Source organism: Gallinula chloropus (assembly GCF_964237585.1).
Source record: "Gallinula chloropus genome assembly, chromosome: 20".
In the NCBI taxonomy this organism is placed as follows: domain Eukaryota; kingdom Metazoa; phylum Chordata; class Aves; order Gruiformes; family Rallidae; genus Gallinula; species Gallinula chloropus.
The window spans coordinates 2,731,555-2,754,981 of NC_140105.1; the positions used below are offsets into that span (position 1 = coordinate 2,731,555).

Below are 23,427 nucleotides of genomic sequence, written 5' to 3' on the forward strand. Positions count from 1 at the left end.
TCACCTCCCTTACAAGACAGCTCCAGGTTAGCAAAGCACTTCAGGAGAAGCAAATGTACACCTACCACCTTCATAACAAACCTGAGGGGACCACCCACATCTGCATCTGCATCTGCAGCCACGATGCGTCTGCTCCCACCCAGCCCCAGCTGCTGCATGCTGCCCACAGAGGATGCCCCAAATACACCAAAGGCAGAGCACACACGAGGTCAGTCTGGTCCTTGCAAGCTCCTGGAGCTATCTGCCATGCATGGCATCTCCTCTGCTTCAAGCAGGGAGGTAGGTAGGTTTTAGGAACACCTACTTCTGAGAGCCCTCCCCATCCCAGCTGCTGTTGCTTGATGCCTGGTCCCTGCAACCACCAGCCTAAGCAAGCATTTTATTTTGTTAAGCTTTTTGCAATGGTTATTTATTATTTTAAATTATTTATTATGTTCTAAGCCCATTATTATTTGCAAAGGACTTATTGTGAAGCCCTCCTCCTTCCTCCAAACAGAAATACAACTCTCAGCTCATCTTCTCACCTCGCTGTTATTTCTGGCTGTTGAGAGATGCTACCTGGTTGTTCTCTCTCCCTCCCTCCCTGCCTCCTTTCCTCCAAAGGGATTTGTCTGGAGAAGCATGGCTGGTCCAAAGGGGCTCCTCCAAACACAAGCCTGTCACCCCTTGTCCTCTGGTGACGGGCAGGAGGTGTGGGAGCAGCGTCAGACCGGAGCCTGACGGGGTCTGCAAGGCGGAAGCAGCTCATTTCCTGCGAGCACAGCAGCATTTCCACCTACTTAAGTAGAGGCTAAGAAGAAAAAAAATCAATAATAATAATAATAATAATAAAAGCAAACCCCAAGGACTGCTGGGTCACTCTGGACACCTTCTCTCCAACCCTTGATCCTCGAGCCAGAGAGCAAACACACCCTAACAGACCCACGCAGCAGCAACAGGCTCCCCCGGGGCACACGCGTGTTCAAGGTATCGCACACACAGCAGAGCTGCCCCTTGCAAAGCCCACCAGGCACAGACCCCCCATTAGCTCTGTTCCAAAATAACCAGGCCCAGAGTGGAAAAGATCCCTATGCACAACTAGGTAAAGAAAAAAACCAACCTCAATGCACCCCAAAATGCCCCTAAATCATGTGGCAAACATGCTGCCACCATCAGCAGCACCGTGTTGTGCAGGAGTGCTCAGTACTGCAGGCACCGCCAGCCCAGCAGGACAGCAGCCTGGTGAGATAAGGTACACTGGGAAATGAAGAAATTAAACAAGCAGAAAGCCACCCTCAAGGCCAGGAGCAATTCCAGCACCTCCTGGCTGCTGCTCATCTAATCAAGCCCTGCTAACGAGCAACCAGCAGCGTGCAGAAGGGGCTGACCCCCTCCCTGGGCTGGGCGAGATGCGGAAGCAAACCTGTCCCCAGCTGCCTCACTGTGTTGACTTCGGTGTGACCAGGAAGGCTCAGGATGCCCCAGCTACACCCCCCCCACAGCAAGACACAAGCCACAGGAAGCACGGGTGCTGGCAGGCGGCTGTTTGTCACCAGGGAGTACGCAGGCGCGCTGCCACCCGGGATGCGCTCGAGCGAAACAGCCGGCGGCACGGCCCACGCTGCTCCAGCTCAGCTCCCCTGTGGGGATAAAAGCCATACAAAGGACATTTTCTCCCAGCACCTGGCCCCCATTTGGGAAAAAAATAAAATAAAATATATTTTGCAACCAGAAGGGTCTGCAGGACAGTGGGGGTGCAATGACACAAGCGGCCCAATGGCACCAACAGACTCCCAAGGGAAATGCCACAACCCAGATTGTCACTTCCCCTTGTGGCTTCCCAGCACCAAGCTGGTCTTAGCAAGGGCCCGAACATCCCACTTGGCTCCAAGGGGTCTGTACCAGCAAAGTAAGGATGCATCTGAGCCTCAGGACCACTCTGGGGCAGGCACAGGAGGTGGCAGACGTGGGTGGCAGGGAGCACTCTTGGCAAATGCTCCTCAGAAATAGAAAGATCCCAGAACTAAACCAGTGGCTGCCCTGTGATGCGCTGTGGGGAGATCCTGTACTGGTGTGACCTGCAGGGACAGCACCAACCCTGTGGTGCTCAGTGCCAGCGCTGAGAGGAGGGATGGACTGAGGGAACACACCACACTGTCAGGAATTCCTGATGGCCACTGAGTCCCTGGTAAGAGCAGGATGAGACCTCATGCACCAGAACTTCACCAGTGCCACCATACCACAGCTGCTCGTTCCTCTTGGGCTGGGGGGCTGGGGAGGGGTGCAGGGTGCTGGCTTGGCTCCTGTGCTCCCAGGTAAAACATGAGGCACGTTGCAACACGTGTCTGCGCCGTATTTGAACGTCATCTGGCAGGGAAACCCTCCCCATGCAGGCCCAGGAGATGCTGAGAGCATCAGGGCTGCGCTGCACGGAGCGGGAACAGACCCAGGGCGCCAGGCTGACTCAGGACAGCTGCTCTAAAGCTGATTTTGCCAAAGACTCCAGGCTGTTGCGCTGTAATTAATGCACGTCAGACATAAGCCAAACCCAACATCTGTGAAGGAGCAGATAAAAGGCACCCCGCAGGGAGGGGAGCCCCGGGAGCCCCCCCAGGAAGCCCCCTGCTCCTCCAGCCAGCTGGACTCTGCCTGAGGGCAGCTGTGGGATGGGCTTTCACTGGTGAGGGGCTGCCAGCAAACCCAGGGCTTAGAAACACGGTGCTGATGCCACGAGGCCACAGCCCAGGTCAGCTGCGAGCAGGGGATGCAGCACAGGCCCGCAGGCTAGCCCAAACCCCAGGGCTGTGAGTCCTCAGGGAGGATTTGGGGAAGGGGACAAGTGTTTCCCCTGCAGATACACAAAGGCCAAATAACCCTTTCAAGGCTGAACCCGAAACGTCTTGTGTAGCCCAGCAGCTCTGTGCCCTGCTCCAGTGATGCACCAGGAGCAGGACACTGGTGATCCAGGAGGGTAGAGCTGATCCTAGAGTGGGGCTGGGCAGGGACCTGGCACTCAGGAGCTGTGGAGAGAGGGCAGAAGGCTGCACCTCTGCCGTTGTTGGCTGCTCCATCCTGCCTGCCACCAGATTCCAACGATCCACACACCACACACACGATCCACACACCACACAGACACATTGCCAGAGAGATGCTAACGCTTGCTGGGGTGACTCAAAGACACATCAGACGCAGGGAGCACCGAGAGCTTGCCACCTTCAGTGACTCTGCAACCGGTTCCCTAGGAGCCTCAAGCACCCAGAGGACCAGGATGTGGGATAACTGGCCTTGGCTCCAGGCAGCACAGACCACAGGCTTCCGGATTTGTCAGACAGGTTGACACAAACACAGAGAGAAGATTCAAAGCAGCGAACGGCGGTTTATCGGGGCGTGAAAAGCCGACCACTTCCCGGGGCAGCTGAGCATCCACAGATGTTTTCGAGGGAGCAGTGCTAGACTGAGTAACCTTTCGAGCTTTGGGGAGCGGCAGCCTTGCAAAAATTGTGCCTGGTGGGTGTAACAGAGACACTTTTAGAACCAAAGAGTGAATTTATAGTTCCTGGCTAGAGTCGGCTGGCGGGACTGCAGCAAGCACAGCCTTTGGGGCCTCTCCCCCTCACACACCGAGCCAGCAACCGCTCGGCTGCGAAGGCTTTGGCATCCTCCAAGCAACAGGGGATGGATATTTTGCAAGAGACTCGGAGAGAAGCGTAACTTCCATGGACCTTCTGGACCAGTACCAACCTCCCTGGAGCTGAGGCAAGTGCAGTTGCTTTGTTGTGCCCTGAGGATGAGGAGGAATGCTTCATCACCTGAGTGGGGACCCTGTGCATCTGACAACCATGCCCCTCCATCCCTCCCCACGTGAGCTATGGAAACGGATCCAACCCATGGAGGAGGCAGCAAAGCCACAGTTTCCCGGTCCAAGGGGACAGGAGGTGTGGGGAAGGTGGGAGGCAGCAAAGCCAGGGCTGGATGCACACCCAGCATGGCCCAGGCACCTCCGCTTGGTCTGGCTGCCTGGTGAGAGCCACCATAGCATCCCCTGGTGCTGAATGGATCTGTCCTGGTCCCACAGAGATGTGTGGGTACCAGGGAACATGAAGCATGGCTTGGTCCAAAACTGGGGGGGCTGGGGGAAGGGGCAGCCAGCACCCCAGAGCAGCGCCCATCCTGGACCATGGGGCACCCCTCACTGCAGACCCTGCAGCACCAGACTGTAACTAAGGGACATTTCTGTTATTTGACTGCACCCATGTGAGCACAACCAGCCCGAGCTGCAGCTGGTCCCTCACCTCCTCCGGCACAGGGCTATGGTTTCAGGCTGGCTGCCAGCCTAGGCCCACCTCCCAAGCCGTCATTTCCTTCTCAGCTTGCATTTTCACCCAGGTGCCAACAGACACGACCCAGAAATAGCAGAGGATGCTTAACTACACTTCCTTAGACCAAATTCACGTGAGAGCTGTCAGAGAGGCAGCCAGGTGCCTCCTGAGCATGCAAGATGCTCCAGGCACAAAGGCTTTTCATTATTATGTTTTTCATGCAGGGGGATAAGCCCGTTTTCAGCAATCCAAGAAGGAACAGCAGTTCCTGCTCCGGAGTGAGTGCTGTGACAGGCAAGTGAGCTGTGGGCACACACGGGCACACACACAGGCCAAGCCATCCCTGCTCACGGCGTGTGCTTCCGTGCCTGCTGGCTGTGTGCTTCCCCTTCCCCACTCCGGAAATGCTCCTCTGCAGCTTGCCCCTCTGCTGCTCACCCCTGGATCACTCTTTCATTTACAAGAGATGGAGGCTTTGCATCCCAGGCTCTCTTAAAGAGCTGCTTCCCTTCCATGCTTAACCCTTTGGCTGCCACAGGGGCTTGCTGCGGGTGTTTCTGGGCTGGGATGAGGCAAGCTTGTCCCAGAGGTGAAACCATGGTGCCAGCTCTGCCTGGGCACAACCGTGATTGCCCACAAACCACTGCCTGTGAGCTCACACTCATGCTGGAGCCTTGGGGTACCCAGGCATGGCATGAGGCCGACCACCGCCCTTCCCGGCTCAGACACGTGCCAGCCCTTACAGCCGGCAGCCCCAACATCCTCATTTCTCCAACCACGTGAGGCAGCAGCTCTGAACCACTTAAGAGAGACCTGCAAGGAGTTGTTACCGCTGTTCTCCTTCTGTTTGCACACGGAAGTTTGAATCACAAGCCATCCCCACTCTTGCCTGCTCCAATCCTGCAAACCCAGCCCCCCCCCCCCCCCCCCCCCGGCGGAGGTCTCTGCCCACGCAGCCCCGGCTCTGTAAGCATCTTCCCTCGGAGGTGGAGCAAGGGCTGACCCCCGGAGCAGCCCTGCCTCGCTGGGGACGAGCCTGGCGTGGGGGAACTCTCCCACACACCGATGTCAGCAAAAGCCACTCCATCACCCGGCCCCACGCTGCGTGATGCCGGCGGCCAGCACAGCCCTGGCTCCCTGCGGACAGGGGTGCCCACGCAGAGCAGAGTCCAGGGTGGCCCTGGGGAGGGAACCCCCTCCCCAACCCCTGTCCACCCTGGGAGATGGCGCTCAGCGCATGAGGGATGCGTAGACCCTTCCCAGCCCCACGGCAAGAGAAAGCCCCTCTCACCCCGCCATGGCTTCTCTGCAGAGCTCCAGGCTCTGAAAACAAAGAGGCAGGCAGGGCTCGCCACCTCCCGCGGCCCCTGGAGCGGTGGGAGGCACCCCGGCACCAGCCCCTGGCACGGCTGGGTGTGCCCGGAGCCCCCCGCTTGAAACCCGGGGCTGCCCCCCCGGCCTGACCGAGCTACTGACTTCTGCACCTAGGGTGGAAGAAAAGCAGCGAGGCAGCAGCACCGGGGCTGCCGGCACCCGGGCACAGGAGTCGCAAGGAGGGATTTCCATCCTGGGCTTGGGGTTTTTTTTAAATTTGGGGGGGTTGGGGGGTTTGTTTGCTTTGTTCCCCCTCCCCCTTTGTTTTGTTGGTTTTTTAGGGGGTGAGAGTTTTGGTTGCGTTTTTTAGCTTGTTGGTTGGCTGGTTTTGGTTTTTCAAACGAAGGGCGGCTGCATCCCAGGCGCCCCAAGGGCTCTTTTCTGGGGAGGGGGCGGCAGCAGCGCGGGAGGGACCCCGCAGGAGGTGCCCCCCCCGGCTACAACCGCTATTCATGCCCGGACAATGCCGGCATCGCGGCCAGGCTGCCGCCGAACAACGGCCCCGCTTGTGGGGCGCAGGGCGAGAGAGACCGGCCGGGGGCCGCGGGACGAGACCCCCCCCCCTTCCCTGGCCGCACCCGGCTACCCCTACCCCGGCACACCCCCCCCTACCGCGCTCGGCTGCCGTGCCGGGGGCTCTCCGTGGGAACCGGCGGGACCCCCCCTTTCCGGCCGCGTTCTCAGACCATCACCCAGAATAATTCACACCCACACACTCCCCCCCCCCCGAAAAAGCACACCTCCCCCATCAGCACCCCCCCCACACCTCTCCGCTGCCCCCCGCCGCCGCCGAGCCCCCGCCCCCCAGCACCGGCGACTCACCCGTGGCAGCGGCGGCGGCTCCGGCAGCCGGCAGCTCCCCGCCTCCTCCCGCGTTGCCCTCCGCCTCCTCCCCCATCGCCCTTCCTCCTCCTCCTCCTCCTCCTCCCCCCCCCCCCCATCACCCTGCCTCCTCCCCCCACTCCCCAACCCGCCCGCCCTCCTCCCCCTCCAGCCCGGCCGGGGGGGATGGAGCCTCTTCCCGGGAAGTTTGCTTCGCCCCAGGCCAGTTTCCATCCCCCAGCCGCTACGAGCCGGTCCCGGGCCGGGGGGATCGGCGAGATTAAGAGAGGGAAGAGCCTGGGTAGGATGCGCAGCGGCCAGTCCCGACACCCGCGGCCCCGGGGCTGGGGCTTCCCGGGGGAAGGAGCCCGGCTGGACCCCGCCAACACGGTGCCAGCCCTGGAGAAGGGATGAGAAGGGATGAGCACGCAGCTCCAGGGAGAAGGGACGGGAGCACGGCCCGACCCCGGCCCTTCTGGCACTCCCAGGCACTGAGATTTGCCTTTTGCTTTCAAGCACCCTGAAACTGTCCTAGCAGAGACCACCACCCACCTCTGGTGGGTGTTAACACCACTGAGCATGGGGTCGCCTTGGCCCACAGCCCTGACCCCTGGGTTGCATCTCACATCCAAGCAACATCCTACACCCACCAGCCCGGCTGCTGAGTAAAACCATGTCAATTCAGCAGACTGAAGATATTATCTGTTCCCACAAGCCCTTCCTGCCCTGTATCTCGATCATCAGAGCTTCACCACCACCTCTCTCCCACCAGCGGAAGGATGGGCCCCGCTGCAGGGTGGGCTGCACCACCAGCCCTGCTCCCACCAGCAGTGTGAGGGTCCAGCCAGTCCTGATGTGTGTTGAAGCCCCCTTGGTGCTGCTGGGTAGCAATGGGAAGCCCTGGGGAGGCAGGCACAGGGGCTCTCCCTCCCTTCACAGCTCCAATGCAAAGCCAACCTGCCTCTCTCGGCCCCCTGGTCCTGACACGTTACTTTGAGCTCTCCTGTGATCTCAGGATATCCCTGCAGTCCTCAGATCTGCAGTCTGAGGGAAAGGCCTGCAGGTGACAAAGGGTTATCAGAGATTTGCATATTCACAGTCCTCAGTACTCAGCTGACTCCATTTCCCACACTGCAAGCCAAGGGCTAGCACTTGCCCATCCTTTTCGACCTGTTGTCAGCATCACCAGCCACTGCCAAACTCCTGCTCCAGAGGCAGACCCTTCTGCCCATGCCAGGGGCACCACAGCCCACCCTGTCCCACTACCCATGTCCCCCTCCTTCTCCCCTTCCTGACCACCAGCTCCTCTTCCTCTGCCCAGGACTGGGCAGCATCCCTTTCCTGCAATGCCCAGCAAGGCTGGTGGGGGCTGCCCTGGAAAGGATGGGTGCTCAGAAGGTGTGAGACGTGTCCCCCCCTCCCATTTCAGCAAGTGCCACAAATATCATTTCTGAGAAACCTCCACCCCAGCACCCAGGCAGGAAACCCAGCTCAATCTGCTTACACTGCAGCTGTGTGTAGCTCTCTGCTGGATTACACCACTTTTTATGACTTAATAAAGCTTTAACCCCTATCAGTGGGCATTAGTGGTTTAATCTCCCTAATCTTCAGGAAAATCCAACACTAGATGCCAAACTGGGCTTGCCAGAGCAGCAGCTGGGTCTGTTCAGAAGTCACTGCAGCCTTGTGTTAGCTGGAAGAAGGCAGGAGCAGAGCTGGAAAGCAGCTCATCCCAGCTCTGCAAAGCTCTGCTGCAGAGACCCAGGTGCTGTGCTTGCACAGAGAATAAGGGGAGATCTCAGGTGAATGGCTTCAAAGATGTGATCATGTCCCTGCCCTTATATTAACCACATCTGATGCTCTGCAGATGTTAAGCATCCAGCATGGGCTTCGCTTGCCCAAACTCAGACAGGCTGCAAAGGGGTGAGCCCAGGGTGCTAGGCCACATCAATCAACATCTTGCTCCTGGTGTTATTTTAACCCACTGAAAACATGGGGCTGCTTTAGCCTTGCCTGTGACCATGGACATATCTCAGTAAAAAAAACAACCCACAGAAAAGTTCCTCCCTTGGTCAGTGAAGCTCTGCAAAGCCACCCGAAGCAGGATGGCTGCTCACACTGTGTGCAAGTTGTTTTTCAGATTAATTCATAGAAAATATTTGGTTTCAGCTTCTATCTCATTCTTCCCAGAAACAACCTGAGGTGGGGGAGCGAGCAGCTCAGGACAATACAGCATCCTTGAGGCATCCTTGGCCTTAAAGCAAAGAAGTGCGTTGGGCTCTGCTAAACGTGTTTGTCCTCACAAAGGCTCTGGGTCCTCTCCATGGTTTCAGGGTCACCTGCACAGCAGAGTGCTCACAGAGTGACAAACAGCCCCCTCCAGGATTCGGTACCACAAGAGTATCTCTGTTCCTGGTTCCACCAGGCTTGTGCTCCCCCAGCACGTCTCTGGCTGCAGACAGGAAGGACGGACTGGCAGAGGAAGGCAGCAGCCTTCCCCCTATGGTGCAGGGGAACAGACAGACTGACTCGCCCAGGGTCAGGCAGAAAGCTCACCACCAAGCCAAGAACTGGATCCAAATCCCCCAGTTGGAATTTTAAAATCACACAGTCATTGTTCCTCTCTTGGAAAGAAAAATAATCCAGAGTTAGGAGCAGTTCTAGCCAGGCGCTCTTGCTGGTTTGTGTTGTACCAAGGGATCTGAACTAACTACAGAGCCAGTCCTAGGACTTAGAACTAATCCAAAATCATTAGGTTCCTGCCTGCCTCATGCAGTCCTATGGGCACAGCTTTCTCTGACATCTCTGCAGCTGAAAGCAGGTCCCTGTGTGACAGCCGTGCTGCATGGGGCATTGGGGACAAACCTCTGGGTAGGGCTCAGTGGAGAAGCTGGGTCCAGGGATGGTTCAGAACTGATGCTCAGGAAAGGCCAGGAGGCAGCAGAGGAAGGAGCAGGTCAGCAGTGAGGGAAGGAGAGGATGAGCAGGGAGGGTTTCCATAGTACCTCAGTTTTGGGGAAAAGCCCAACCACCATCCTCTACCTTGGACCAGAAAACTCCCTGACAGCGCCGCAGCTCTGCCCTGTGCCGGGCAACGCTCTGCCCTTGGCCAGCTCCAACCACAGAATCACAAGGTTGGAAAAGACCTTTGAAGATCATCAAGTCCAACCATTCCCATCCTAAGCTAAACCACATCCCTAAGTATCTCATCAACACTTTTTTTGAACACATCCAGGGAAGGTGACTCAGCCACATCCCAGACCCCAGGCTCGGAGGAATAACCCAGATCTGCAGGTAAAAACAGCTTCACCAGCACTTCTTGGGGTTGCTGGCAAAGGCTGCTTCACCCCAAGGTGCCCAGCTCCAAGGAAACACCCAGCCCCTTGAGCAGGGAGCAGGAGCTGGACTGTTTGTCTCAGGGAGAGCTGAGGGGACGTTTCCAACCCGCACTGCGCCCCACTGATCCCAGGTAAAAGTGCACTGCTAGGGCTTAGGAAATCACTGTTATTGTTTTAATAGTGCAGCAGTGCTGACCACCTGCAAGTCCTCAACGACCCTGGAAACCCTGCCAGCCGTATTTATAATCCCAGATCAATAGCAGAAGGAAAAGCACATCCAGAGGCCTCCGCAAAGCACCAGCAAGCTCAGTGGAAGGCAGGCAGCCTAACCAAGAAAAGGACAGGGGTTTGCAGAACACAAGGCCCAAATTTCATTTCTCAGACACCAAAAGGGACACCATCACTTGGAGCAGAAGCAGAGACAGTTTTCTAAGGGCCTGGCTGCAGGTCTGCAGGTGTTACCACTCGGGAAGGGCTCTGGGAGGCACCTGCTGTGGTCCCTTCTGAACAGGCTGGGTAACTCTCCAGGAGGTCTGAGCTGTAACAGCTGTAGAACATTGACGTTTCTTCCCTTCTGGCTGTACTGGACTCCCAAATCTACCAATGATGCTGGGTTTTTTCTTTCAAGCTCCCTGCTTTTGGCATGGAGCTGCTTCTTTCAGCAGCCCATGTCTGTGAGACATCTCTGCAGGTATCACACCAGCTCCTTCGTGAAAGGAGTTACCTGGTGCTTTAAATCTCCCTAGACAGCAGTGGAGCAGCAGGTACCATGGGGTGCAAGGTGCTGCTGGGAACATTTTGGAGACCTGCAGGCTCCTTCAGACAGGGCAGGGACATCCCAAGACAGCACAGGGAGTGATCACCCCCAACTCCCTCCGTGCCTCGGCCAGGAGCAGGCAGCAGAACCTGCCAGCATCACTGACCCACCCATGGTCATTTCACTGACCCCATGTCACACACAGCACCAGGACCAGTCCCACTCCCACTGCCCCCAAAACTGCTCCTCTGGCCAGACAGCTCCAGCCCGTTCCCATTCTGCAGGAGGGAAGGAAGGAATCGCTTCACACGCTGCCACGGGCCAGCACGCACGCAGCTGGCACAGTGTCCTTGGTGTGAGTCACCTGCTCCCTGGGGGACCATGCTTCCCTTCCTGGCGTCACATCCCATCCCCAGGGAAGCCATGCCTCATTTCCCAGTGTCACATCCCAGTAGTGACCCTGCAGCAGTGTCCCTTCCTCCAGCACATTTCTTCTGCAGAGGATCTGCAGTGTCTGCACGCTTGAGCACGGAAGGCAGGAGGCTCCTTGCTGTGCTTGAGCAATCCATCACTTTCCAGGAGGGAATGGGCTTTGCTGAGGAAGCCACTCTGGGGTCACAAATATTTGGAAAAAGCAAGGCAAAACCCCCCATTCCTCCCAACACCCCCCCCCTCCACACATGGGTTTGGCCACTGACGTGCCGGTTTGGACAGACACAAAGTGCACTCAGCATCTTCCAGGCACCTCCTGCCACGCCACAGCTCTGAGCACAGGTTTGGCTCAGCAGGGACCCATCTGCCTTGGCACCAAAACACTTAAGAGTCACCAGGAGAGCCCTGTGGATGGCACAGCTTGGCCCTGCCAGAGGAAACACACTGTGCTCCTTCAGCTGTTGCCTTTCTTTTAGGAGCAATCCTCATCCCTCCTCCTCAAGACCATGAGCTACCCCCCAAACACACCATGACAAAGGACAAATTATCCTCAAAAGGGTAAACCCAAATCTGTACATCAACCTGCTCCACCAAACCCTGCCCTGCAGAGAGGGGGGACAGATGGACACCGAGGGGCACCACACAGGGCTCCAGCACTCCTCCACCACTGCCCTGTTTCTCTCACCACCAACAGCATGGTCAAAGCAGACTCAGCAGCAAGGGCAGGGGATGTTTGGTAGGAACACATCCCCTCTGCAAGGCAGAATGGTTTGGAGTGAAACATTCAGCTGCCTGAGTCACCCACAGCTCAAGCAAACCTGGGTCAGTAGTTTTAACTCCATTTCACCCCAAAGTGGCATCTCCTCTCTAGATGGGTCAATGCCCAGGCAGTGGCATGAGGATGCTCCAGCACTGCCCAGGCAGTGATATCCCCAGGGGTCACAGCATCAACCTGGTATAAACCAAGCTGCAAAGTGGGTGCTGGGGTGTCCTGAGGGTCCATCAGACGATGGATACGGATCTGTGCAAGCTGTGCATACAGGGCCCTTCTCCATCCTTTGTGTGCTTCCCCTGTTAAACCTATAAATTCCCTCTGGAGGTAAAGAAGAAAGAATTTAGGGCACCCTAACCTTGTAAAGAAGGAAAACTCCATTCAAGCTGCCAAGCTGTCTCCTGCAGCATAATTAATAGCGAGCCATCCCCAGCCAGCCGCTTGCAGCACCAGCTGTCTCCTCGGATGGAGGTGCTTTCTACAAATAATAGTGCTTTGTGTTTTGGTGGGGAAAGGTCAGGAGGATGAGGGGGAGGAGGAGGACGGGTGGGAGGGAAATGTGTGGCTTCCCCACAGCTCCCTGCGCAGCAAGCGGGTGCTGCTCGGTTCCCATCTGCTCCTGGGCTCTGATCTGGGAGATGGTGGCACCCCCCCTCCACCAGCCTCAGGGCCATGGCATCTGAGCAGGGCAGGGAGGGGAATTCAGAGCTGTGGTCTGGAAGCCCCTCCCTGCTGCCAGGCCAGCTCCTCTGGGTGCCACTTTGACATGGTGCAGGATCCCTGTGGGGAAATCCCTGCTCTGCTCTTATCAGGAGCCGCCCTGATAACAGCACAGGACCTGTGCTGCAGGAGAGCCAGCCCTGCTGCTGGCAATGAAGTCCTCCAGCTCTCCTGCCCAAAGGGATGCTCCAGCACCCCAGGGAGCACTGCTGACAGAGCAACTGCTCTCCTAGGAGCAGACAAGCAGCTCTCCAGCTCTCACTCTTTGCTCGCTGTGATTTCTGTCCCCTCCATGTACCACCCATGTCCCTCTGTGACACCCAGACAGCCTGGTGCCATCCCAGCATTACGATGGCTCTGGTCCCAGTGCAGGACTGGCACGCTTTCCCCTTTTTCTAGTTTATCTGGGGGAAATAAGAGCTGAAAAATGCCACAGGCAGCAGAAAGCAGCGTAAGGAGGGTCCCCATACCACATACATGCCAATACGGTCCCTGTGACGGGCACCAAGGCTCTGCAGGACACGGCCTGCAACGCTCCCACTTCCACCCACAGCTGCTGAGGAAAAGGTCCCCGTTGCTTAGCAAAGGGCCATTCGTCACCCTGACTGTGTGGGATGAGAAAGGGTTAACCCTCTGCAGCTGGGCCAGAAATACCACCCAGGACAAAGGGAGGCTTCATGTCACCAGCATCCGCCCAGCAGAAGAAGGGGCCTTAATCCGATTCCCAAAGAAAATGTGGCTTTTACAGCCCAGCTCAGCTCAGCCAGGCCCCTCCAGTGAGTTTTGCAATGGCAGTGAGTGTAAACCCAGCTTGGGACGGGGCCAGGGAATGGGAAACCACTTTTCCACAAGCTTGTGAGAAGACAGAGACGGGTGAAGGTGGCTGGACCCAGGCAGTGTCCCTGCAGCAGGACACGGGGGGATGCAGACAGCCAAGCAGGGCTTGATGGTCACAAAGAGACCCCAGAGCAGCCAGACCCTGGTATGGTTCTTATGGGATTTATCTGGGACTGGGGAAAGCACCACTGCCAAATTCCCACAGGGTGATGCTCTGCCACAGTGATCACCAGTGGCAATGAAAGCACAGGGGGGACACACAACAAGGGACAGGGGACAGACAGACACCCATGAGCATCCTGACACCGCTAGTCATTTTGGGGATCATGCGTCAGGATGATGAGGGTGAGCTGGCACAAGCCAAAGAGCCACAGGGAGTTAACAGCAGAGCTCTGCCTCTTCTCCACAGGGACAGGGACCCAGGGGGCAAAGCCAGGGATGCTGCTGGGAACCAGATGGTGCTCACACCCACTCCAGATGTGGATGAACCATCTCTGCCTTCATTTCCCAGCCGATGTCTGGGCACATGTCCCACTGCACTGTGTCCCTCTCTGAGTTACAGCACGGCCCCCACAGCTACACCCCTGCAGCAAATGGGGTTTGCCAGCCTGGCCCCTCTGCCATGGCTCCATGCCACCTCCCCAGCCCCACACCCTCCTGGTACCTCGAAATGGGTACCACGTACCCACTGCCCATGAGACTTCTGGAGAGGCACCCCAAGGATGCCACTGAGCCATACCTGCAACATTAACTCTCTCACCCTAGTTTTTGTTACTTGTTAATGAACCAGCCAGCTTTACCACAGCCCCTGCCAAATTTTAAGAGATAAATCAAAGAAAGCATCCTGCATTCAGATACAAAGTCACAGCACCCAGCAGGCTCCAGAGGAGCACAGCTCCTTTCCTTTCTCATGTACTGCATCAACATCTCCAGCACAGGATTTGCTCAGCCCCACCAGAACTTTGCTAGGGCTGGATAGAGCGTCACAGCCACATGGAAATCACAGCAGTTAAACCACAGGCTATAAAAATTCCAGCGTGCTCAGGAAGGGGAAATCTGGATTCCCTATGGAGGGCTGTCCAGGAACCGCCGGTGCCGGGTTATTGGCCACCAAGCCAGCAGGTCCCTGCCACATCTGCATATGTTGAGCTATGGCTAGTGTATAGGAGCAAGAATAGATGGGCTGAATGGCTGTGAGGTCAAATACATCCAGTATCCCACCATCGGGCTACTGGTGAGCACTATGGCCACACAGGCACTTCGCTTTCAACAGGGAAAATCACGGACTGTGACTTTGCAAGTGATGAAGGGTCACAGCTCCCAGCACTACTGCAGCCTTCTGTCTGCTCCAGACAGTTTTTCCTATCCTCACCCATCCTTACCTGCACTCTGGCTGCCCTACAGCAGGGCTGTAAGCAGGGCATGCGCCCTGGGCAGCCGTATTCCTCCTGGGTGCTGTATCCTACAATCTGGAATCAGCCTGGACAGGGTGGTGGCACTTAAGAGGTTCACATATAAAGACAATTCTGGCTTTTGTTTTTGCAGGCTGGTGCCTGAGCCACCACTCATCTCAAAACCAAAGCTTGACCAAGCATTTTCTGCACATACAAATCTTCCATCACCCCACCCAGGCCCAGGTATCTCCCAGAGAAATCCAGTCAAGCCAGCCAAGGGGCTGTAGCACCCAGGACCCTTCCCCAGAGCATCTCCAACAGCAGCAGAAACATCTCTTCCCACCTTAGAGCTGCACCACCAGCCTGCTCCATCTGCTGCACCCACCATCTGAGCCAGCAGGAATTCAATGAAACTAAGCAACTTGCTTAACACAAGGGGTATTTAACCCAAAACTTGCCTGGCACTACCCTAGGATGTCCCTGTGCTCCTCTGAGCTGTGCCTTGGTGCGAGGTCACCCTTGAAAGCAGTGAGAACGAGCCCAGCGTGCTCAGCTCATGGGGGGCTGGCTGATGCTCCTTAGAGGGGTTTGGGGATGAGATGGAGGGACCTGTGATTTGTGGAAGGGCAGACACAACACTCTGTCAGTGCCCCCTGTTCTGAAATGATGAAATCTCAGAGCAACCCTCTGCAAACAGCTCGGTGTGTGCTGAAAGCTGCAGCAGCAATATGGGCCCTGTTGGAGCCCAGCTGCTTTCCAGGCCCTGCCCTGCCCAGATCCATCCCAGCTGCTTCTCTCCTGAATGGATTGTGGTGGCACCAGGGATGGATGTAAAACGCCTGGTGTGAAATCCTCATTCCTGTGCAGAGGCTGCGGGCAGGACTGGAGGGATCACAGTACAGACAGGAGCAGAAACCCCTCCTGGCTGTGGGTGTCAAGGCATGGGGTGACACCATGCCACCAGGGTAGAAGGGGAAAAGGGCAATTCCTGCCTGCACTCAGCGCCCTGCTGGCCCTCAGCACCCTGCAATTCCTGCCTGCACCCAGCACCCTGCCTGCCTTTAGCCAGGTGTGTGAGGAACACCCTGCACTGTGCAAGCCCAGAGGGTGACTTCAACACATACATTCCCAATCTTCCCCGATCACCACTGGCAGGAGTAGAACAAGGAGGTGCCATTGATATGAAAAAGTTAAAAACCATAAAATTAAAAATTAAAAAAAATAAGAAAAAGAGAAAAGCAGAGGCTGGAAAGGCCTCAGGCTCCCAGCTGGGCTGGGCTGCACAGCTCCAGAGCTGCCACACACTGACCAAACCTCTGAGTGGGGAGTGTGGTGTCCCCACTCTGCACACCCGCACGGTGTGACCCAGCCCCAGCTTGCCCCATCCACAACCCTCCCAGCACGGCTGTGGGGAACCCAGCACAGCCCTTGCCACAGGTTTTTATTCTCTGAGGCTGGGGAGAGCTCAGCAAGGACACTTCCTCAGCCAAGGATTAGGAGAAGGATGACAAGCTCGCTGCCCGGTGTCCTCAAGAGCCAAGGATGCTTCAACACCGATTTCAGCTGCCGCCCCAGCGAGTCTCCCCCCAGCTCCTGAAAAGTTCTGCACAATTCCCTCTGGAGAAAGCTCACAAAGCAAACCTCTCCTGGCTCCCTGCCTCCCTCACCACCAGGCATGAAAAGCACTCTGGTTTCTCCCCGGGTAACGCGGGTAAAAGCTTCCAAACATCAAAGGCACCACACAAGAGTTATCCCCCCTCCCCGTCCTTCCCATGAAAGCTCAGCAGCCTTGGTGGTTACAGCACCGACTGCACTTGAGACATAGTTGGGATTTTTTTTTCCTGTGGGTTTTTCCTCTTCTTTTTTTAAAGAAGAAAAAAAAAAAGACTCTGCCACGAATGGGGGAACTTGGGGCAAATCTAAGCTGGGCTTTCCTGTGGGACACCGTCAATAGAATCACAGACTGGTCTGGGTTGGAAGGGACCCCAAGGATCAGAGAGCTCCAACCCCCTGCCACAGGCAGGGACATCAACCTCCAGACCTGGAGCTACACAAGGTTGCCCAGGGCCCAGCCAACCTGGCCTTGAACACCCCCAGGGATGGGGCACCCACCCCCTCTCTGGGCAGCCCCTTCCAGCCCCTCACCACTCTCTCTGTAAAAAACTTCCCCCTAATATCTAATCTAACCCTTCCCTCCTTCAGCTTCACTCCATCCCCCTTGACCTGCCATTATCTACCCCTTTAACAAGCTGATTCCCCTCCTCTTCCTCTGCTCCCTTCAGGGACGGGAAGGCTGCAATGAGGTCCCCCCACAGCCTTCTCTTCTCCAGGCTGAACATGGTGCTGATGGGGGTTTGCCCACTGTCTGGCATGTGGTCACCCAAGGGAAAGGGGAATCAAAACACTCCCTGTGCCAGTGCTGTCTGCTCACTGCCCAACATTAAAAGAAGCCACTAAGTATCCTGGAGCAAAAACATAAGCACCCTCAGTGTGAGCAGATTCATTCCTCAGCAGCCTCCACAGCTCCATTCCTCTGTCTGGAGAGAAACAACATCTCTTCCCCTTCAAGAAGCACTTTGATATCTCGAGGGCAGAGCAGGGAGAGGGAGGGGATGATTATCTTCCCGGAAACAGGGAGCAGCATTTACACCCAAACCAGTAACAGCCCCAGCACAAAATACCAGGAGAGAGGGAGCAGTTGCAGGAACAGCCACGGATTCAGATCAGGAGAACTAGAAAACAGCTTCAAACACTGCAGGGATTTCAAAAAGTCATAGGACCTCATGGTTTCTTGGCCCATTTAAGAGGGTTCTTCATCCCTTCAGCCCACACAGCAGTTGTTCCTGCCAGATCACTGCCTGCCTGGGCTGCTAGGTTGATTTTATTGCTGGAACATTGAACCCAGCTTCGTTTGCAGGGGGGAGGTGGGAGGGCTCTGCTGTTTAACACTTGGCTGCGCTCGTGCTGTGATTAATATCACCCAGTGCACAGATCCCAGATGTTCTCAGGGCAGGCTGGAGCGTATCCTAAATTGCACCAAGCTGGAATTTTTGGGCAGTTTTCAGGGAGTGCTGAGGGCAGGAGCTGATGGCAGAGCAGATTTACACAGATAGGCAAGAAACAACAACAAAAAAAGGGCCCGTGGGGTTACGGCACCGGTCGTAACCCCTGGGCTGGCTGCAGTGCCATGGGCTGCACCTCTTCCCATCAACAGCTTGTCATTTGGGGGGCAACTACTTTAATTCTGGTTCTTCAGTGGGTCACAAGTGTCTTGTTTCCATGTGTTCACAGCAAAGATTTCAGATTAGCTCCTACCTCTGCTGCTTCTCCGGAGCTTCAGCTCCAGGAGGGAACTGCTGGTGCAGGAACAGCCAATCCTCCGAAGGTTTGACCTCTCCAGGGGCCCACTGCAAGCCCACTCCCAAGCAGCTCCTCCCCCTGCAAGCACCTCACTCCATCAGCAGCTTCTCCCCACCCCTATGGGGCCACCACAGGCATCCATTTAATTAAAACCAACTCCCCCCACATCACAGACAGGGTCATTCCCACCTTCCAGAGGCCACACAATGCTCTGCCATGCAGCTGACCTTGGTCAGGGCGACTTCTGGCTCACTGCTGGGTCTGGGGTGATGGGGCACATCTGCTCACGACTGGGGGGCTGTGCATCTCCAGCGTGACACTGCCCAGCACTCGGCTCTAGGAGGGGGAGCAGCTCCCCGTGCTGAGCAGCATTTGTGTCTAAGTTCTCTCTGCAGCTCAGTGAGCACAGAGGGGCTCAGCCACCAAATACTGAGATCCGAGTCAGGAGGGAATATGCTGGAGCATCTTCAGCATGGAAGAACTATGTGATGCCCAAAAGCCTCGCCATGGGGTCTCAGAGACCTCTTTGTGTAGTTTCTTCCAGCTCTACATCCTTCCTGCTGATACCACCTGGGATGTCCTCTTAAACTGAATTCAGGCAGTCCCAGGAACTGTTGGTTTTCTCTTTTCTTCTCTGGAGAAGAAGGCTGGAGAGTTGGGCAGGGAGAAGTTTAATGAGATTTAACAAGGGCATCTGGGGGAGAACAGCCCCAGGGACCAGCATAGGTTGGGGACTGGTCTGTTGGAGAGCAGCAGTGAGAGGGACCTGGGGGTCCTGGGAGACAGCAGGGTGACCATAACCAGCAATGTGCCCTTGTGGCTAAGGAGGCCAATGGCATCCTGGGGTGTATTAGAAGGGGGGTGGTTAGTAGGTCAAGAGAGGTTCTTCTCCCCCTCTAGTCCGACCTGGTGAGACCACACTTGGAATGTTGTGTCCAGTTCTGGGCCCCTCAGCTCAAGAAGGACACAGAACTCCTTGAAAGAGCCCAGCACAGGGTCACCAACATGATTAAGGGAGTGGAACCCCTTCCTTATGAGGAGAGGCTGAGGGAGCTGGGCCTCTTTAGCTTGGAGGAGACTGAGGGGTGACCTTATCAATGTCTATCAATATGTAAAGGGTAAGAGTCAGGAGGACAGAGCCAGGCTCTGCTCAGGGATGGCAGTGACAGGACAAGGGGCAGCGGGTGCAGCTGGAGCAGAGGAAGCTCCATGTGAATATAAGGAGAAACTTTTCCCCTGTGAGGGTGGCAGAGCCCTGGGACAGGCTGCCCAGAGAGGCTGGGGAGTCTCCTCTGGAGACATTCAAACCCTCCTGGTTGTGTTCCTGTGTGATTCAGTCTGGGTGATCCTGCTCTGGCAGAGGGGGATTGGACTAGATGATCTTTCAAGGTCCCTTCCAACTCCTAACGCTCTGGGATTCTGTGATCCCTGAAGCTCCATCAGTCCCCAGTGCTGCTGAACAGCACAGAAAGCACAGGAGTGTGTGCGTGTCCCTGTGTCCAGGCAGCACCTGCTGTGACTGTGGGCGTGAGAAACCCCACATCCCACAGGCAGCCTCTTTGTTTCTACTGAAACAGAAGGTCTGGCTGACACCTAAAGCCCTGTTTGGGGGGTTGTCAGAGCAGGAAGGAAGGGTAATGTCTCCACAGGCTCCCAGTCCCTGCCATAAAGGACTTCACCCAAGCCAAGTCTAACTCTGCCTCCCCTCCAGCTTTTCCCAGCCCCGAATGGTGTCACACACACAAAGCCACAGCTGAATCGTGCATTTACACCCAGAAACCCAAAGTAAAAGATCTCTGTTGTTCACTTCCTTGAGCAAAGGTTAAATCCAACCGAATAGATCAGCTTTTGCAGACAGGACGAGCGCTTGGCAGCCAGAGGGAGAGAGCAGGAACGTGGGAATTCCTCCTACGACTTGGCAAGAGGCTCTTGGAGCTCTCTGGGGTCTGCTCAGCCTCCGCCAAGCTAAGAAAGCCCCTCATTCAAAGAGTCAGTAATCTCACAGGACATCCTGCAGCTCAAGGAGGAGTTTGGATGAGGGGCTGGATGGATTCAAGCTGCCTAATTGCTGGAGAGAGAGAGACAGGAAAGGTGGAGCTGCAGACCTGGAGCTGAGATGTCCTAACCTGCTGTTGGGAGAAACACTTCTCTTCCCTTCTACAGAAGGTGTCTACAGCAAATTAGCTACCAGGCTGGCTGTGCTAAGCTGTAACATGAGGTCTGTCTGTGGTGGGCTCCTTCATGACATGAGAGAAGTTGCACTAACACTCCCAGGTCCCTCTGTTTATTCCTAGAGGCGCTGAGAAGCAGCAGGCCAGGGGAACAAGGATGCCATGGTCTGTGTGTGGTCCTTGCTTGGGAAAGGCTGTCCCAGCAGGTGCCCTTGCCCATGTGCACATGGCAAGGGGATGTGCCTGGCCTGGCCCTGTGGCACACTGTGGCATGGACAGCTGGGTTTTGGGTGCAGCCACCGATGGTGTGCAAGGTGCAATGCAAGCTTCTGCCCCAGGCCCAATACACTTGCTCTGGGCATTTTCACCCAGCACCATCCCAACACCAAGACAGGTCCTGAGGCTCCCTACAGACTAACACTCCAACAGAGCTTGCAGGGCCCCAGCACAGCACCCAGCCCTTTCCTCCCTCCCCCCCAGCTCCTCCCACCATCCCACTCCCCAGGACAGGGCGCATCTTGGTAGCTGAAGCACTTCCAGCTTCAGGGCAGTGGGGCAGTGCCGTGTCCAGAGACACAGAAAAGCCAAGACATGCATCCTAGAAGGTACTTAGGCATGTAATTCCAATTAGCATGCAACTTCTCCCCAGAGATTTCACTATATATATATATATATACACACACATATATATACACACACATATGTAAACACAGAGACCAGCACTGCAGATACTGGAGCTTCTGGAAAGCATCCTTAAGATAAGGGCTTTAGCAGCCCTCTGGCATGCCAGGACCAGGAAACAGGTAAAGCCTAAGGCACAAGGCACAGGAGAGCAGAGTGAAGCCATGAAAAGATCTGCTTTTCTTTCTTCCTTTCACAGGTTTTGTGTTTGAGGACCCAGGAATATCATCAACTCCTGGCAGCCTGGCCAGGCCAAGCTCTCCTGGCCTTTGTCCTTTTGAGGGCAGAGGCTGGGTGTTGGGTTTAGTCCCCAGGGCCATGGGCAGAACCAGCCCAGCCCCATGCTATGTGATACAGGATCACAGAATCCCAGAGCGTTCGGAGTTGGAAGGGACCTCGAATGATCACATAGTCCAACCCCCTGCCAGAGCAGGAGCACCCAGACTAAATCACACAGGAGACAGATGTCTCTGCCCTCCCCATCCCATCCTGTTCACTGGCAGCACACACAAAGCCTGGGCAAGGCAGGATCCCAGGGGCTCCCAGAGACTTGCCAAAACTCACTCCATGCCTGGGGTCCCAGATTGCCCATTCATTTCAGGTTTAAGCCAAGCTGAGCGATCAACTTTGGCCTCCCTACAGACCTGTGGTCAGGCACGACAAGCACTGCCCTCTGCCCTGCCTGAAGCTTTTCAACCAGCCACATCCAAACCTCTTCCCAAACCTTTCCATGCCTCTCCCACTGCTGCAGCCCCAGGGCTCTGCATCCCTCTGCGGGAGCCGTGGGAAGGAGGGCACGTCCCTGCTGCCCCACAGTTGCAGGGAGGGGAGGGCTGGGCTGGGGACCCCGGGGGGTCAGCCAACAAGAGGAAGAAAAATAAATGAACTGTGCAGGGATTTAGGCAGCAGCATTGGCTCCTTCCTGCAGAGCCACATTTGCACCACATCTGCTCAACAGAAGCTGGGGACGCTGAATTGCCTGAAGGGCTCCAGGACACTCCTGTGAATGGATGGATGTTTCCTTTCCTGATGAGTTTCCCCCCAGTCTGCCCTCCCCGAGGGCACCCAGAGCCCCTTCCACCCCCTGATGCTGCATGGGTATCTGCTTCACTGGCTCCACCCCTGAGGTTTTGCCAGGGGCAGTGGTGGGCTTCTACCCAGCACCATTTGGGGCATCAAAGCCTTTTTCATCCCCTCCCCACTCGCTGTGACCACTCTCCTGGTCCCTGCATGGTGTTGCAGCCACACAGGCAAATGGGGATGGTTCCAAGATAAATAACTGTCATTTCTGCCCCAAACCAGCCACAGCATCAGCCCTTTCAGTCCTGCAGCCCCAACACAGTCTGTCCAAGCTGCCCTTCCACTCCTGCCCCCCACAGCCCCTGCACAAAGCAATGCCAGGACCAGGGCTGGCTCATGCTCCCCAAGCTTTACCCAGCCCCAGCACGTTGTGCAAGAGCAGTGGTCACCACTGACGTGTTGTGGGGCTGCACACACAGCTTTCAGCCAGCTGTAACTACTTTGGGGATTTAAATCAGCCTCCTCCTCCCCTCCCCACAAGCTTGCTGGCCAAAACTTTCCCGGGGAAAAGCACCCCATGGAAAAACCTGGGAAAACAAACAGGGGGTGCCTAGCCAAATCCTTAACCCCAGGGGGGATTCCTGGGGTTATGTGCCACGGTGAACATCTGCATTACCCACCCACCAGGCACAGAGCTGCTGGCTGAGGGTGGTACTTACCCCACCCAATCCTTGGTCCTGCAGAGCAGCCAGGGCTCTCACCACCCCTCCCACGTGAGATGGTGCAGGGAAAGAAAGGGTCAAGGAGGAAAGCCAGAGAGGAGGATGTTCAGAGCACAGCATAACGTTCCATTCACGGGAAACCCGCCCAAAAAGGCACCCACATGCTCTGCTGCTGCTCCTGGAGCTGAGACACCACCTCACAGAGTGACTCAGGTCCCAGCACAGGCATAAGAGCTCTGATTATTCTTCCATTGTGAGCAATTCTATGATTTTTGGTGGCTGGTAGGAGGAAGTCAGCACAAGTGAGCTCAGGCCAGCCCCAGGTGCTGCAGAGATAAGCCCTGAGCCATCAACAGGCTGCTCACTCAGCCTGCAGCCCCCCAGCTCCCACCCCACTCCCCACTGCAGCTGTGGGCTCCCGGCCGTGGGGCACGGGTGGGTTTTTAGCCAATTGAGAAATAAATTCATTTCGAGCAAAAATGACCTAAATCTCCACGCTCCAGTCAATAAAGTGGGGTTTGAAGAAGCTTTCCATCCTGGAGCAGTAATCTCCAGTGAGCTGAAGACACAACACCCACCAGAGAGCTCCAGCGAGCACCACCCCGCTGCCCTCCCCTCCCCTCTGCCTGCCCTTCCCCACGCTGCCCACTCACAAATCTCCCCATTTCTCTTCCCAGCTCTGTCCCGGGCAGCCCAGCAGCTGCTATTCCCGGCCTGGCCAGGTAGATG

General features: G+C 56.3%; 1 protein-coding gene across 2 annotated transcripts in view; it reads right to left on the reverse strand.

The window, feature by feature from the left end:
* SEPTIN9 (septin 9) overlaps nt 1-23,427 on the reverse strand; it is a gene marked incomplete at both ends in the record, with an annotated part of 129,449 nt that overhangs the window by 18,808 nt on the left and 87,214 nt on the right. The window lies entirely within an intron of this gene.